Source organism: Musca autumnalis, unplaced genomic scaffold (genome assembly GCF_047663935.1).
Source record: "Musca autumnalis isolate F117 unplaced genomic scaffold, ASM4766393v1 scaffold_3, whole genome shotgun sequence".
Classification (NCBI taxonomy): domain Eukaryota; kingdom Metazoa; phylum Arthropoda; class Insecta; order Diptera; family Muscidae; genus Musca; species Musca autumnalis.
Window position 1 is genome coordinate 33,664,656 of NW_027411866.1, and position 17,569 is coordinate 33,682,224.

A 17,569-nucleotide genomic window follows, 5' to 3' on the forward strand; every position below is an offset into this window, starting at 1 on the left:
GTGGATTTTTTAAAGAATATTTTTCAAAGACTTGCCAAACAATAAACGTGGATTTTTTAAAGAATATTTTTCAAAGATTTGCCAAACAATAAACGTGGATTTTTTAAAGAATATTTTCTCAAAGACTTGCCAAACAATAAACGTGGATTTTTTAAAGAATATTTTTCAAAGACTTGCCAAACAATAAACGTGGATTTTTTAAAGAATATTTTTCAAAGACTTGCCAAACAATAAACGTGGATTTTTTAAAGAATATTTTTCAAAGACTTGCCAAACAATAAACGTGGATTTTTTAAAGAATATTTTTCAAAGACTTGCCAAACAATAAACGTGGATTTTTTAAAGAATATTTTTCAAAGACTTGCCAAATAATAAACGTGGAATTTTTAAAGAATATTTTTCAAAGACTTGCCAAACAATAAACGTGGATTTTTTAAAGAATATTTTTCAAAGACTTGCCAAACAATAAACGTGGATTTTTTAAAGAATATTTTTCAAAGACTTGCCAAACAATAAACGTGGATTTTTTAAAGAATATTTTTCAAAGACTTGCCAAACAATAAACGTGGATTTTTTAAAGAATATTTTTCAAAGACTTGCCAAACAATAAACGTGGATTTTTTAAAGAATATTTTTCAAAGACTTGCCAAACAATAAACGTGGATTTTTTAAAGAATATTTTCTCAAAGATTTGCCAAACAATAAACGTGGATTTTTTAAAGAATATTTTCTCAAAGACTTGCCAAACAATAAACGTGGATTTTTTAAAGAATATTTTCTCAAAGACTTGCCAAACAATAAACGTGGATTTTTTAAAGAATATTTTCTCAAAGACTTGCCAAACAATAAACGTGGATTTTTTAAAGAATATTTTTCAAAGACTTGCCAAACAATAAACGTGGATTTTTTAAAGAATATTTTTCAAAGACTTGCCAAACAATAAACGTGGATTTTTTAAAGAATATTTTTCAAAGACTTGCCAAACAATAAACGTGGATTTTTTAAAGAATATTTTTCAAAGACTTGCCAAATAATAAACGTGGAATTTTTAAAGAATATTTTTCAAAGACTTGCCAAACAATAAACGTGGATTTTTTAAAGAATATTTTTCAAAGACTTGCCAAACAATAAACGTGGATTTTTTAAAGAATATTTTTCAAAGACTTGCCAAACAATAAACGTGGATTTTTTAAAGAATATTTTTCAAAGACTTGCCAAACAATAAACGTGGATTTTTTAAAGAATATTTTTCAAAGACTTGCCAAACAATAAACGTGGATTTTTTAAAGAATATTTTTCAAAGACTTGCCAAACAATAAACGTGGATTTTTTAAAGAATATTTTTCAAAGACTTGCCAAACAATAAACGTGGATTTTTTAAAGAATATTTTCTCAAAGATTTGCCAAACAATAAACGTGGATTTTTTAAAGAATATTTTCTCAAAGACTTGCCAAACAATAAACGTGGATTTTTTAAAGAATATTTTCTCAAAGACTTGCCAAACAATAAACGTGGATTTTTTAAAGAATATTTTTCAAAGACTTGCCAAACAATAAACGTGGATTTTTTAAAGAATATTTTTCAAAGACTTGCCAAACAATAAACGTGGATTTTTTAAAGAATATTTTTCAAAGACTTGCCAAACAATAAACGTGGATTTTTTAAAGAATATTTTCTCAAAGACTTGCCAAACAATAAACGTGGATTTTTTAAAGAATATTTTTCAAAGACTTGCCAAACAATAAACGTGGATTTTTTAAAGAATATTTTTCAAAGACTTGCCAAACAATAAACGTGGATTTTTTAAAGAATATTTTTCAAAGACTTGCCAAACAATAAACGTGGATTTTTTAAAGAATATTTTCTCAAAGACTTGCCAAACAATAAACGTGGATTTTTTAAAGAATATTTTTCAAAGACTTGCCAAACAATAAACGTGGATTTTTTAAAGAATATTTTTCAAAGACTTGCCAAACAATAAACGTGGATTTTTTAAAGAATATTTTCTCAAAGACTTGCCAAACAATAAACGTGGATTTTTTAAAGAATATTTTTCAAAGACTTGCCAAACAATAAACGTGGATTTTTTAAAGAATATTTTTCAAAGACTTGCCAAACAATAAACGTGGATTTTTTAAAGAATATTTTTCAAAGACTTGCCAAACAATAAACGTGGATTTTTTAAAGAATATTTTCTCAAAGACTTGCCAAACAATAAACGTGGATTTTTTAAAGAATATTTTTCAAAGACTTGCCAAACAATAAACGTGGATTTTTTAAAGAATATTTTTCAAAGACTTGCCAAACAATAAACGTGGATTTTTTAAAGAATATTTTCTCAAAGACTTGCCAAACAATAAACGTGGATTTTTTAAAGAATATTTTTCAAAGACTTGCCAAACAATAAACGTGGATTTTTTAAAGAATATTTTTCAAAGACTTGCCAAACAATAAACGTGGATTTTTTAAAGAATATTTTTCAAAGACTTGCCAAACAATAAACGTGGATTTTTTAAAGAATATTTTTCAAAGACTTGCCAAACAATAAACGTGGATTTTTTAAAGAATATTTTTCAAAGACTTGCCAAACAATAAACGTGGATTTTTTAAAGAATATTTTCTCAAAGATTTGCCAAACAATAAACGTGGATTTTTTAAAGAATATTTTCTCAAAGACTTGCCAAACAATAAACGTGGATTTTTTAAAGAATATTTTCTCAAAGACTTGCCAAACAATAAACGTGGATTTTTTAAAGAATATTTTTCAAAGACTTGCCAAACAATAAACGTGGATTTTTTAAAGAATATTTTTCAAAGACTTGCCAAATAATAAACGTGGAATTTTTAAAGAATATTTTTCAAAGACTTGCCAAACAATAAACGTGGATTTTTTAAAGAATATTTTTCAAAGACTTGCCAAACAATAAACGTGGATTTTTTAAAGAATATTTTTCAAAGACTTGCCAAACAATAAACGTGGATTTTTTAAAGAATATTTTTCAAAGACTTGCCAAATAATAAACGTGGAATTTTTAAAGAATATTTTTCAAAGACTTGCCAAACAATAAACGTGGATTTTTTAAAGAATATTTTTCAAAGACTTGCCAAACAATAAACGTGGATTTTTAAAGAATATTTTTCAAAGACTTGCCAAACAATAAACGTGGATTTTTTAAAGAATATTTTTCAAAGACTTGCCAAACAATAAACGTGGATTTTTTAAAGAATATTTTTCAAAGACTTGCCAAACAATAAACGTGGATTTTTTAAAGAATATTTTTCAAAGACTTGCCAAACAATAAACGTGGATTTTTTAAAGAATATTTTTCAAAGACTTGCCAAACAATAAACGTGGATTTTTTAAAGAATATTTTTCAAAGACTTGCCAAACAATAAACGTGGATTTTTTAAAGAATATTTTTCAAAGACTTGCCAAACAATAAACGTGGATTTTTTAAAGAATATTTTTCAAAGACTTGCCAAACAATAAACGTGGATTTTTTAAAGAATATTTTTCAAAGACTTGCCAAACAATAAACGTGGATTTTTTAAAGAATATTTTTCAAAGACTTGCCAAACAATAAACGTGGATTTTTTAAAGAATATTTTTCAAAGACTTGCCAAACAATAAACGTGGATTTTTTAAAGAATATTTTTCAAAGACTTGCCAAACAATAAACGTGGATTTTTTAAAGAATATTTTTCAAAGACTTGCCAAACAATAAACGTGGAGTTTTTAAAGAATATTTTTCAAAGACTAGACAAACAATAAACCTGGATTTTTTAAAGAATATTTTTAAAACTATAGCCAAGCAATAAACGTGGAGTTTTTAAAGAATATTTTTCAAACTATAGCCAAGCAATAAACCTGGATTTTTTAAAGAATATTTTTCAAACTATAGCCAAACAATAAACCTGGATTTTTTAAAGAATATTTTTCAAACTATAGCCAAGCAATAAACGTGGAGTTTTTAAAGAATATTTTTCAAACTATAGCCAAGCAATAAACCTGGATTTTTTAAAGAATATTTTTCAAACTATAGCCAAGCAATAAACGTGGAGTTTTTAAAGAATATTTTTCAAAGACTAGACAAACAATAAACCTGGATTTTTTAAAGAATATTTTTCAAACTATAGCCAAGCAATAAACGTGGATTTCTTAAATAATATTTTTCAAACTATAGCCAAGCAATAAACGTGGATTTTTTAAAGAATATTTTTCAAACTATAGCCAAGCAATAAACGTGGATTTTTTAAAGAATATTTTTCAAACTATAGCCAAGCAATAAACGTGGATTTTTTAAAGAATATTTTTCAAACTATAGCCAAGCAATAAACGTGGATTTTTTAAACAATATTTTTCAAACTATGGCCAAGCAATAAACGTGGAGTTTTTAAAGAATATTTTTCAAAGACTAGACAAACAATAAACCTGGATTTTTTAAAGAATATTTTTTAAACTATAGCCAAGCAATAAACCTGGATTTTTTAAAGAATATTTTTCAAACTATAGCCAAACAATAAACCTGGATTTTTTAAAGAATATTTTTCAAACTATAGCCAAGCAATAAACGTGGAGTTTTTAAAGAATATTTTTCAAACTATAGCCAAGCAATAAACCTGGATTTTTTAAAGAATATTTTTCAAACTATAGCCAAGCAATAAACGTGGATTTCTTAAAGAATATTTTTCAAAGACTTGCCAAACAATAAATATTTTTGAGCTATGTTTGGTGTATCTACACCTCGAAATACCCTAATATTTATGTTGCGCATGCTCAGAGAAAATCAACTTGCAATGCACAATCGCTTCAAAGAGCCAGTTTCAAAACGTTGGCGCATGATCATGGTCATGTGTAATGAAGAGAGCAAGAAATGCCAAACATAAAAGCCGGCCTCTTATCATAGTCATGGCTAAAAGAAGTTTAAGCCAAACAAATCAGTTAACCGTAGGAAGTCGCGCAGTAAAGACGTTAAAACGCCTAAATCGAAACGAAATTATTTCTTGCAAAGTGGAAAGAGGCAGCAACACAAAAAAAAAAAACAAAAGAAGATACGTGAAAAAAGAAAGTGAAAGAAAGAAAAATAAAGAAATTCATTTATTCGAAAATAAATAACGAAATTCAAAGCAAACGAAAAAATATTTAAACAAAATTTTTAAAATAACACAAAAGTCAAAACAAATTGTGGTAATCGAGTGTTAACTTCATTGGAATTATTACAGCTGTTGGAGTTTTTTGTTTTTGTATTATTAAGTAAGTGTGAAAAGCTGAAGGAAATGTTTAAAAGAGAAACAAAAAGAAAGGTGTCTCAACAAAGAAAGCAAAAGAAAAAACGGCAACAAATATGGTTGAAATGCCAAAAGAAACCAAGTCATCATTGCGTGGATGGGATGGGAGAGTGCGAAAGAGCGCGCATGTGCAAAAGTCCACTTTATTTGGATAAAAAAACAGCTGAAAGACAAGCTGGCCAAGACAATAAAAACCATAAACGTAATATGTAGTTACATTAAATGGCAAGAAAAAAGTTATATTGTTTTATTGTTTGTATTACCACTAGGCCTTAAAGTTGCCTAACACCAAAACAAATAAAGATGATGATACTTATAGTGGGATGATTATAGAATGATCAAGAAATAGAAACAACAACAACAACAACGAATAATGGAAATGCAGTAGCTAACAACCACTATGGAGATTTTGGACTTTAAACTTGGATTGTTACGCTTTGAAGTTTTCAGTGATTACTTAACGCTTGAGCCAAAAAACTCCCTTTTCTTATAACTGATATCCATTATAACCACGCTCGCCTGTATCGATACAAAAAGTGAAATTGAAAGTGATTTGAAAAAACGTTTTCGTTGAAAGAAATAATTTTATTCCAAAAAAATGCTAATAAGCCAAAATTATTTGCTTATCTGCTCGCCATCCATTACCGGTAACAAAAAGAAGAAAAACGGAATTTCTTTCATAGAATTTTGTTGATTCATTCATTGCTTTAACTTAAATGCGCTTGCCCGCAAGCTAAACTTTCTTGCAGTTTACTTACCAGTAGCTACTTGCTTATGGAAATTTTATTTTGAATATTGCCGTGTGCCATATTCCATCATTTTTTTTGCCGCATACGCCCTCATGCTCTTTTTGGCCTTCATTTGTGTTAGTTTTGTTGTTGTTATTATTTATTTTCTGTTTTACTTTGTCTTCTTGTCCAAAAAATAATGTAAAAATTGTATTTAAAATCTGGGCTAGTTAACGGTAAATCAATGAAAGTTGGTTTAAATGAAAAAAAATGTGTGACATTGTACGCAACCGCCTTAGCTTTATTTAAATAAAGGAGGATTACGAGGTGGTGGTTGGAAAGTTTGAACAAAAAAAAAAAAAAAATGGTTTGAACTTCCACGTTTGAAAATTATTCTTAAAAAAATCCGCATTTGAAAATATTATTAAAATAATCCACGTTTATTGCTTGGCTATAGTTTGAAAAATATTCTTTAAAAAATCCACGTATATTGCTTGGCTATAGTTTGAAAAATATTCTTTAAAAAATCCACGTTTATTGCTTGGCTATAGTTTGAAAAATATTCTTTAAAAAATCCACGTTTATTGCTTGGCTATAGTTTGAAAAATATTCTTTAAAAAATCCACGTTTATTGCTTGGCCATAGTTTGAAAAATATTCTTTAAAAAATCCAAGTTTATTGCTTGGCTATAGTTTGAAAAATATTCTTTAAAAAATCCACGTTTATTGCTTGGCCATAGTTTGAAAAATATTCTTTAAAAAATCCAAGTTTATTGCTTGGCTATAGTTTGAAAAATATTCTTTAAAAAATCCAGGTTTATTGCTTGGCTATAGTTTGAAAAATATTCTTTAAAAAATCCACGTTTATTGCCTGGCTATAGTTTGAAAAATATTCTTTAAAAAATCCACGTTTATTGCTTGGCTATAGTTTGAAAAATATTCTTTAAAAAATCCACGTTTATTGCTTGGCTATAGTTTGAAAAATATTGTTTAAAAAATCCACGTTTATTGCCTGGCTATAGTTTGAAAAATATTGTTTAAAAAATCCACGTTTATTGCCTGGCTATAGTTTGAAAAATATTCTTTAAAAAATCCACGTTTATTGCTTGGCTATAGTTTGAAAAATATTCTTTAAAAAATCCACGTTTATTGCTTGGCTATAGTTTGAAAAATATTCTTTAAAAAATCCACGTTTATTGCTTGGCTATAGTTTGAAAAATATTCTTTAAAAAATCCACGTTTATTGCTTGGCTATAGTTTGAAAAATATTCTTTAAAAAATCCACGTTTATTGCTTGGCTATAGTTTGAAAAATATTCTTTAAAAAATCCACGTTTATTGCTTGGCTATAGTTTGAAAAATATTCTTTAAAAAATCCACGTTTATTGCTTGGCTATAGTTTGAAAAATATTCTTTAAAAAATCCACGTTTATTGCTTGGCTATAGTTTGAAAAATATTCTTTAAAAAATCCACGTTTATTGCTTGGCCATAGTTTGAAAAATATTCTTTAAAAAATCCAAGTTTATTGCTTGGCTATAGTTTGAAAAATATTCTTTAAAAAATCCACGTTTATTGCTTGGCCATAGTTTGAAAAATATTCTTTAAAAAATCCAAGTTTATTGCTTGGCTATAGTTTGAAAAATATTCTTTAAAAAATCCACGTTTATTGCCTGGCTATAGTTTGAAAAATATTCTTTAAAAAATCCACGTTTATTGCCTGGCTATAGTTTGAAAAATATTCTTTAAAAAATCCACGTTTATTGCTTGGCTATAGTTTGAAAAATATTCTTTAAAAAATCCACGTTTATTGCTTGGCTATAGTTTGAAAAATATTGTTTAAAAAATCCACGTTTATTGCCTGGCTATAGTTTGAAAAATATTGTTTAAAAAATCCACGTTTATTGCCTGGCTATAGTTTGAAAAATATTCTTTAAAAAATCCACGTTTATTGCTTGGCTATAGTTTGAAAAATATTCTTTAAAAAATCCACGTTTATTGCTTGGCTATAGTTTGAAAAATATTCTTTAAAAAATCCACGTTTATTGCTTGGCTATAGTTTGAAAAATATTCTTTAAAAAATCCACGTTTATTGCTTGGCTATAGTTTGAAAAATATTCTTTAAAAAATCCACGTTTATTGCTTGGCTATAGTTTGAAAAATATTCTTTAAAAAATCCACGTTTATTGCTTGGCTATAGTTTGAAAAATATTCTTTAAAAAATCCACGTTTATTGCTTGGCTATAGTTTGAAAAATATTCTTTAAAAAATCCACGTTTATTGCTTGGCTATAGTTTGAAAAATATTCTTTAAAAAATCCAGGTTTATTGCTTGGCTATAGTTTGAAAAATATTCTTTAAAAAATCCAGGTTTATTGCTTGGCTATAGTTTGAAAAATATTCTTTAAAAAATCCACGTTTATTGCTTGGCTATAGTTTGAAAAATATTCTTTAAAAAATCCACGTTTATTGCTTGGCTATAGTTTGAAAAATATCCTTTAACAAATCCACGTTTATTGCTGGGCTATAGTTTGAAAAATATTCTTTAAAAAATCCACGTTTATTGCTTGGCTATAGTTTGAAAAATATTCTTTAAAAAATCCACGTTTATTGCCTGGCTATAGTTTGAAAAATATTCTTTAAAAAATCCACGTTTATTGCTTGGCTATAGTTTGAAAAATATTCTTTAAAAAATCCACGTTTATTGCTTGGCTATAGTTTGAAAAATATTCTTTAAAAAATCCACGTTTATTGCTTGGCTATAGTTTGAAAAATATTCTTTAAAAAATCCACGTTTATTGCTTGGCTATAGTTTGAAAAATATTCTTTAAAAAATCCACGTTTATTGCTTGGCTATAGTTTGAAAAATATTCTTTAAAAAATCCAGGTTTATTGCTTGGCTATAGTTTGAAAAATATTCTTTAAAAAATCCAGGTTTATTGCTTGGCCATAGTTTGAAAAATATTCTTTAAAAAATCCACGTTTATTGCTTGGTAGTCTTTGGAAAATATTCTTTAAAAAATCCAAGTTTATTGCTTGGCTATAGTTTGAAAAATATTCTTTAAAAAATCCACGTTTATTGCTTGGCTATAGTTTGAAAAATATTCTTTAAAAAATCCACGTTTATTGCTTGGCTATAGTTTGAAAAATATTCTTTAAAAAATCCACGTTTATTGCTTGGCTATAGTTTGAAAAATATTCTTTAAAAAATCCACGTTTATTGCTTGGCTATAGTTTGAAAAATATTCTTTAAAAAATCCACGTTTATTGCTTGGCTATAGTTTGAAAAATATTCTTTAAAAAATCCACGTTTATTGCTTGGCTATAGTTTGAAAAATATTCTTTAAAAAATCCACGTTTATTGCTTGGCTATAGTTTGAAAAATATTCTTTAAAAAATCCAGGTTTATTGCTTGGCTATAGTTTGAAAAATATTCTTTAAAAAATCCAGGTTTATTGCTTGGCTATAGTTTGAAAAATATTCTTTAAAAAATCCACGTTTATTGCTTGGCTATAGTTTGAAAAATATTCTTTAAAAAATCCACGTTTATTGCTTGGCTATAGTTTGAAAAATATCCTTTAACAAATCCACGTTTATTGCTGGGCTATAGTTTGAAAAATATTCTTTAAAAAATCCACGTTTATTGCTTGGCTATAGTTTGAAAAATATTCTTTAAAAAATCCACGTTTATTGCCTGGCTATAGTTTGAAAAATATTCTTTAAAAAATCCACGTTTATTGCTTGGCTATAGTTTGAAAAATATTCTTTAAAAAATCCAGGTTTATTGCTTGGCTATAGTTTGAAAAATATTCTTTAAAAAATCCACGTTTATTGCTTGGCTATAGTTTGAAAAATATTGTTTAAAAAATCCACGTTTATTGCCTGGCTATAGTTTGAAAAATATTCTTTAAAAAATCCACGTTTATTGCTTGGCTATAGTTTGAAAAATATTCTTTAAAAAATCCACGTTTATTGCTTGGCTATAGTTTGAAAAATATTCTTTAAAAAATCCACGTTTATTGCTTGGCTATAGTTTGAAAAATATTCTTTAAAAAATCCACGTTTATTGCTTGGCTATAGTTTGAAAAATATTCTTTAAAAAATCCACGTTTATTGCTTGGCTATAGTTTGAAAAATATTCTTTAAAAAATCCACGTTTATTGCTTGGCTATAGTTTGAAAAATATTCTTTAAAAAATCCACGTTTATTGCTTGGCTATAGTTTGAAAAATATTCTTTAAAAAATCCACGTTTATTGCTTGGCTATAGTTTGAAAAATATTCTTTAAAAAATCCACGTTTATTGCTTGGCTATAGTTTGAAAAATATTCTTTAAAAAATCCACGTTTATTGCTTGGCTATAGTTTGAAAAATATTCTTTAAAAAATCCAGGTTTATTGCTTGGCTATAGTTTGAAAAATATTCTTTAAAAAATCCAGGTTTATTGCTTGGCTATAGTTTGAAAAATATTCTTTAAAAAATCCACGTTTATTGCTTGGCTATAGTTTGAAAAATATTCTTTAAAAAATCCACGTTTATTGCTTGGCTATAGTTTGAAAAATATTCTTTAAAAAATCCACGTTTATTGCTTGGCTATAGTTTGAAAAATATTTTTTAAAAAATCCACGATTATTTCTTGGCTTTACTTGGCTATAGTTTGAAAAATATTCTTTAAAAAATCCACGTTTATTGTTTGGTTAGGCTTTGAAAAATATTCTTTAAAAAATGCACGTTTATTGTTTGGTTAGGCTTTGAAAAATATTCTTTAAAAAATCCACGTTTATTGTTTGGTTAGGCTTTGAAAAATATTCTTTAAAAAATCCACGTTTATTGTTTGGTTAGGCTTTGAAAAATATTCTTTAAAAAATCCACGTTTATTGTTTGGTTAGGCTTTGAAAAATATTCTTTAAAAAATCCACGTTTATTGTTTGGTTAGGCTTTGAAAAATATTCTTTAAAAAATCCACGTTTATTGTTTGGTTAGGCTTTGAAAAATATTCTTTAAAAAATCCACGTTTATTGCTTGGCTATAGTTTGACAAATATTCTTTAAAAAATCCACGTTTATTGCTTGGCTATAGTTTGAAAAATATTCTTTAAAAAATCCACGTTTGAAAAATATTCTTTAAAAAATCCACGTTTATTGCTTGGCTATAGTTTGAAAAATATTCTTTAAAAAATCCACGTTTATTGCTTGGCTATAGTTTGAAAAATATTCTTTAAAAAATCCACGTTTATTGCTTGGCTATAGTTTGAAAAATATTCTTTAAAAAATCCACGTTTATTGCTTGGCTATAGTTTGAAAAATATTCTTTAAAAAATCCACGTTTATTGCTTGGCTATAGTTTGAAAAATATTCTTTAAAAAATCCACGTTTATTGCTTGGCTATAGTTTGAAAAAATATTCTTTAAAAAATCCACGTTTATTGCTTGGCTATAGTTTGAAAAATATTCTTTAAAAAATCCACGTTTATTGCTTGGCTATAGTTTGTAACATATTCTTTAAAAAATCCACGTTTATTGCTTGGCTATATTTTGAAAAATATTCTTTAAAAAATCCACGTTTATTGCATGGCTATAGTTTGAAAAATATTCTTTAAAAAATCCACGTTTATTGCATGGCTATAGTTTGAAAAATATTCTTTAAAAAATCCACGTTTATTGCATGGCTATAGTTTGAAAAATATTCTTTAAAAAATCCACGTTTATTGCATGGCTATAGTTTGAAAAATATTCTTTAAAAAATCCAGGTTTATTGCTTGGCTATAGTTTGAAAAATATTCTTTAAAAAATCCAGGTTTATTGCTTGGCTATAGTTTGAAAAATATTCTTTAAAAAATCCACGTTTATTGCCTGGCTATAGTTTGAAAAATATTCTTTAAAAAATCCACGTTTATTGCTTGGCTATAGTTTGAAAAATATTCTTTAAAAAATCCACGTTTATTGCTTGGCTATAGTTTGAAAAATATTGTTTAAAAAATCCAGGTTTATTGCTTGGCTATAGTTTGAAAAATATTCTTTAAAAAATCCAGGTTTATTGCTTGGCTATAGTTTGAAAAATATTCTTTAAAAAATCCACGTTTATTGCTTGGCTATAGTTTGAAAAATATTGTTTAAAAAATCCAGGTTTATTGCTTGGCTATAGTTTGAAAAATATTCTTTAAAAAATCCAGGTTTATTGCTTGGCTATAGTTTGAAAAATATTCTTTAAAACATCCAGGTTTATTGCTTGGCTATAGTTTGAAAAATATTCTTTAAAAAATCCAGGTTTATTGCTTGGCTATAGTTTGAAAAATATTCTTTAAAAAATCCACGTTTATTGCCTGGCTATAGTTTGAAAATTATTCTTTAAAAATCCAGGTTTATTGCTTGGCTATAGTTTGACAAATATTCTTTAAAAAAATCCACGTTTATTGCTTGGCTATAGTTTGAAAAATATTCTTTAAAAAATCCACGTTTATTGCTTGGCTATAGTTTGAAAAATATTGTTTAAAAAATCCACGTTTATTGCTTGGCTATAGTTTGAAAAATATTGTTTAAAAAATGCACGTTTATTGCTTGGCTATAGTTTGAAAAATATTCTTTAAAAAATGCACGTTTATTGCGTGGCTATAGTTTGAAAAATATTCTTTAAAAAATCCACGTTTATTGCTTGGCTATAGTTTGAAAAATATTCTTTAAAAAATCCACGTTTATTGCTTGGTAGTCTTTGGAAAATATTCTTTAAAAAATCCAAGTTTATTGCTTGGCTATAGTTTGAAAAATATTCTTTAAAAAATCCACGTTTATTGCTTGGCTATAGTTTGAAAAATATTCTTTAAAAAATCCACGTTTATTGCTTGGCTATAGTTTGAAAAATATTCTTTAAAAAATCCACGTTTATTGCTTGGCTATAGTTTGAAAAATATTCTTTAAAAAATCCACGTTTATTGCTTGGCTATAGTTTGAAAAATATTCTTTAAAAAATCCACGTTTATTGCTTGGCCATAGTTTGAAAAATATTCTTTAAAAAATCCACGTTTATTGCTTGGTAGTCTTTGGAAAATATTCTTTAAAAAATCCAAGTTTATTGCTTGGCTATAGTTTGAAAAATATTCTTTAAAAAATCCACGTTTATTGCTTGGCTATAGTTTGAAAAATATTCTTTAAAAAATCCACGTTTATTGCTTGGCTATAGTTTGAAAAATATTCTTTAAAAAATCCACGTTTATTGCTTGGCTATAGTTTGAAAAATATTCTTTAAAAAATCCACGTTTATTGCTTGGCTATAGTTTGAAAAATATTCTTTAAAAAATCTACGTTTATTGCTTGGCTATAGTTTGAAAAATATTCTTTAAAAAATCCACGTTTATTGCTTGGCTATAGTTTGAAAAATATTCTTTAAAAAATCCACGTTTATTGCTTGGCCATAGTTTGAAAAATATTCTTTAAAAAATCCACGTTTATTGCTTGGTAGTCTTTGGAAAATATTCTTTAAAAAATCCAAGTTTATTGCTTGGCTATAGTTTGAAAAATATTCTTTAAAAAATCCACGTTTATTGCTTGGCTATAGTTTGAAAAATATTCTTTAAAAAATCCACGTTTATTGCTTGGCTATAGTTTGAAAAATATTCTTTAAAAAATCCACGTTTATTGCTTGGCTATAGTTTGAAAAATATTCTTTAAAAAATCCACGTTTATTGCTTGGCTATAGTTTGAAAAATATTCTTTAAAAAATTTACGTTTATTGCTTGGCTATAGTTTGAAAAATATTCTTTAAAAAATCCACGTTTATTGCTTGGCTATAGTTTGAAAAATATTCTTTAAAAAATCCACGTTTATTGCTTGGCTATAGTTTGAAAAATATTCTTTAAAAAATCCACGTTTATTGCTTGGCTATAGTTTGAAAAATATTCTTTAAAAAATCTACGTTTATTGCTTGGCTATAGTTTGAAAAATATTCTTTAAAAAATCCACGTTTATTGCTTGGCTATAGTTTGAAAAATATTCTTTAAAAAATCCACGTTTATTGCTTGGCCATAGTTTGAAAAATATTCTTTAAAAAATCCACGTTTATTGCTTGGTAGTCTTTGGAAAATATTCTTTAAAAAATCCAAGTTTATTGCTTGGCTATAGTTTGAAAAATATTCTTTAAAAAATCCACGTTTATTGCTTGGCTATAGTTTGAAAAATATTCTTTAAAAAATCCACGTTTATTGCTTGGCTATAGTTTGAAAAATATTCTTTAAAAAATCCACGTTTATTGCTTGGCTATAGTTTGAAAAATATTCTTAAAAAAATCCACGTTTATTGCTTGGCTATAGTTTGAAAAATATTCTTTAAAAAATCCACGTTTATTGCTTGGCTATAGTTTGAAAAATATTCTTTAAAAAATCTACGTTTATTGCTTGGCTATAGTTTGAAAAATATTCTTTAAAAAATCCACGTTTATTGCTTGGTAGTCTTTGGAAAATATTCTTTAAAAAATCCAAGTTTATTGCTTAGTTTGAAAAATATTCTTTAAAAAATCCACGTTTATTGCTTGGCTATAGTTTGAAAAATATTCTTTAAAAAATCCACGTTTATTGCTTGGCTATAGTTTGAAAAATATTCTTTAAAAAATCCACGTTTATTGCTTGGCTATAGTTTGAAAAATATTCTTTAAAAAATCCACGTTTATTGCTAGGCTATAGTTTGAAAAATATTCTTTAAAAAATCCACGTTTATTGCTTGGCTATAGTTTGAAAAATATTCTTTAAAAAATCTACGTTTTTTGCTTGGCTATAGTTTGAAAAATATTCTTTAAAAAATCCACGTTTATTGCTTGGTAGTCTTTGGAAAATATTCTTTAAAAAATCCAAGTTTATTGCTTGGCTATAGTTTGAAAAATATTCTTTAAAAAATCCACGTTTATTGCTTGGCTATAGTTTGAAAAATATTCTTTAAAAAATCCACGTTTATTGCTTGGCTATAGTTTGAAAAATATTCTTTAAAAAATCCACGTTTATTGCTTGGCTATAGTTTGAAAAATATTCTTTAAAAAATCCACGTTTATTGCTTGGCTATAGTTTGAAAAATATTCTTTAAAAAATCCACGTTTATTGCTTGGCTATAGTTTGAAAAATATTCTTTAAAAAATCTACGTTTATTGCTTGGCTATAGTTTGAAAAATATTCTTTAAAAAATCCACGTTTATTGCTTGGCTATAGTTTGAAAAATATTCTTTAAAAAATCCACGTTTATTGCTTGGCCATAGTTTGAAAAATATTCTTTAAAAAATCCACGTTTATTGCTTGGTAGTCTTTGGAAAATATTCTTTAAAAAATCCAAGTTTATTGCTTGGCTATAGTTTGAAAAATATTCTTTAAAAAATCCACGTTTATTGCTTGGCTATAGTTTGAAAAATATTCTTTAAAAAATCCACGTTTATTGCTTGGCTATAGTTTGAAAAATATTCTTTAAAAAATCCACGTTTATTGCTTGGCTATAGTTTGAAAAATATTCTTTAAAAAATCCACGTTTATTGCTTGGCTATAGTTTGAAAAATATTCTTTAAAAAATCCACTTTTATTGCTTGGCTATAGTTTGAAAAATATTCTTTAAAAAATCCAAGTTTATTGCTTGGCTATAGTTTGAAAAATATTCTTTAAAAAATCTACGTTTATTGCTTGGCTATAGTTTGAAAAATATTCTTTAAAAAATCCACGTTTATTGCTTGGCTATAGTTTGAAAAATATTCTTTAAAAAATCCACGTTTATTGCTTGGCCATAGTTTGAAAAATATTCTTTAAAAAATCCACGTTTATTGCTTGGTAGTCTTTGGAAAATATTCTTTAAAAAATCCAAGTTTATTGCTTGGCTATAGTTTGAAAAATATTCTTTAAAAAATCCACGTTTATTGCTTGGCTATAGTTTGAAAAATATTCTTTAAAAAATCCAAGTTTATTGCTTGGCTATAGTTTGAAAAATATTCTTTAAAAAATCTACGTTTATTGCTTGGCTATAGTTTGAAAAATATTCTTTAAAAAATCCACGTTTATTGCTTGGCTATAGTTTGAAAAATATTCTTTAAAAAATCCACGTTTATTGCTTGGCCATAGTTTGAAAAATATTCTTTAAAAAATCCACGTTTATTGCTTGGCTATAGTTTGAAAAATATTCTTTAAAAAATCCACGTTTATTGCTTGGCTATAGTTTGAAAAATATTCTTTAAAAAATCCACGTTTATTGCTTGGCTATAGTTTGAAAAATATTCTTTAAAAAATCCACGTTTATTGCTTGGTAGTCTTTGGAAAATATTCTTTAAAAAATCCAAGTTTATTGCTTGGCTATAGTTTGAAAAATATTCTTTAAAAAATCCACGTTTATTGCTTGGCTATAGTTTGAAAAATATTCTTTAAAAAATCCACGTTTATTGCTTGGCTATAGTTTGAAAAATATTCTTCAAAAATCGACGTTTATTGTTTGGCTAGTCTTTAAAAAATATTCTTTAAAAAATCCAAGTTTATTGTTTGGGAGAAGGTTTTATGACAACAAAACCACCTTGTCAGTTTAGTTTGCAATGGCCTAATAAAGCTAAGACATATTTTCAATCCTGAGGACTTGATTCTATTTTTCTTGTTTCTAAAATTCAAAAAATTCAAAAATACATTCTTCGTTTTTTCTTTTATTTTTAATTTTCCGCTGAATTTCAAATAAAATTTCCCCAATAATATGCTTGGCTTCTTTCCTACCAAAACACGTGCATAAATTACAAAGCCATTGAACTTTAAATTCCAATGTCTTGTAAAACTAGGAACTAAAATGTTGAATACTCAATAGCAATACTTCCTCATCTCTCTTTCAGATTTTACCATACGAAAGCCAAACAAACTCCTCCCATTCCGAAAAAAAACAATTAAAATAAATTTACATGGTTAGATGTTGTTGGATTTCCAGTTGAACACCTTGAACTTGACTTTTCCCAATGTTAAGAAAGACAAAATGAAGCTGCCACAGCTACCGTCGTCACGCTTGCCATATTTATCTCAGTAACAACAAATTTTAAAGTTCAATTTCGTGCTGTTGGTTTTTCGTAGCCACACTTCATGAGTTAAGAGCATGAAGGTGGGTAGGTGGTTATAGTGTTTCTTTATTTCAATAGTCTGTGGAAATTTTTCAAAACCTGTCTAGGAATGTCTTCTGCTCTCTTTGCTTTAATTTTCCAATGGTTTTAAACGAATTTTCTGGTAGCTGTTAACTGCAATACAAGAAAAAGAAGAACAATAACAACAGTAACTGTAAACTATTTTAATGGTGTTGTTATTGTTATTGCCGCTACGCTTTACCTTGCCATTACAACATTTTTGTGCGGAACTTGCTTTTTTCCTTTAGTTTTTCCTAGATTCCAGTAAATTCGAATAGATTTTCAAGCGTTTGTTTGGAGTTATACGAAAGTGAATGTTAGGTGTACGTAACATAGATATACTGCTAAAAATGTCACGTTACGTCATGCAATAATTACGAAGCATATAAATTATGACAGCATCATTATATTTCAAGCCAAACTGAACACTTCAAATCCGACAATGCTTTTTATTGA

General features: G+C 26.8%; 2 protein-coding genes across 4 annotated transcripts in view; one reads left to right on the plus strand and one right to left on the minus strand.

The window, feature by feature from the left end:
* Flo2 (flotillin-2) overlaps positions 1 to 17,569 on the minus strand; it is a 580,663-nt gene that overhangs the window by 132,533 nt on the left and 430,561 nt on the right. The window lies entirely within an intron of this gene.
* Positions 4,837 to 17,569, plus strand: part of LOC141399807 (glucose dehydrogenase [FAD, quinone]) — a 29,224-nt gene continuing 16,491 nt past the window's right edge. Inside the window, exon 1 of the mRNA XM_073979115.1 lies at positions 4,837 to 5,255. The gene's annotated coding sequence lies outside the window, so the exon portion shown is untranslated. The remainder of the gene's footprint in view (positions 5,256 to 17,569) is intronic.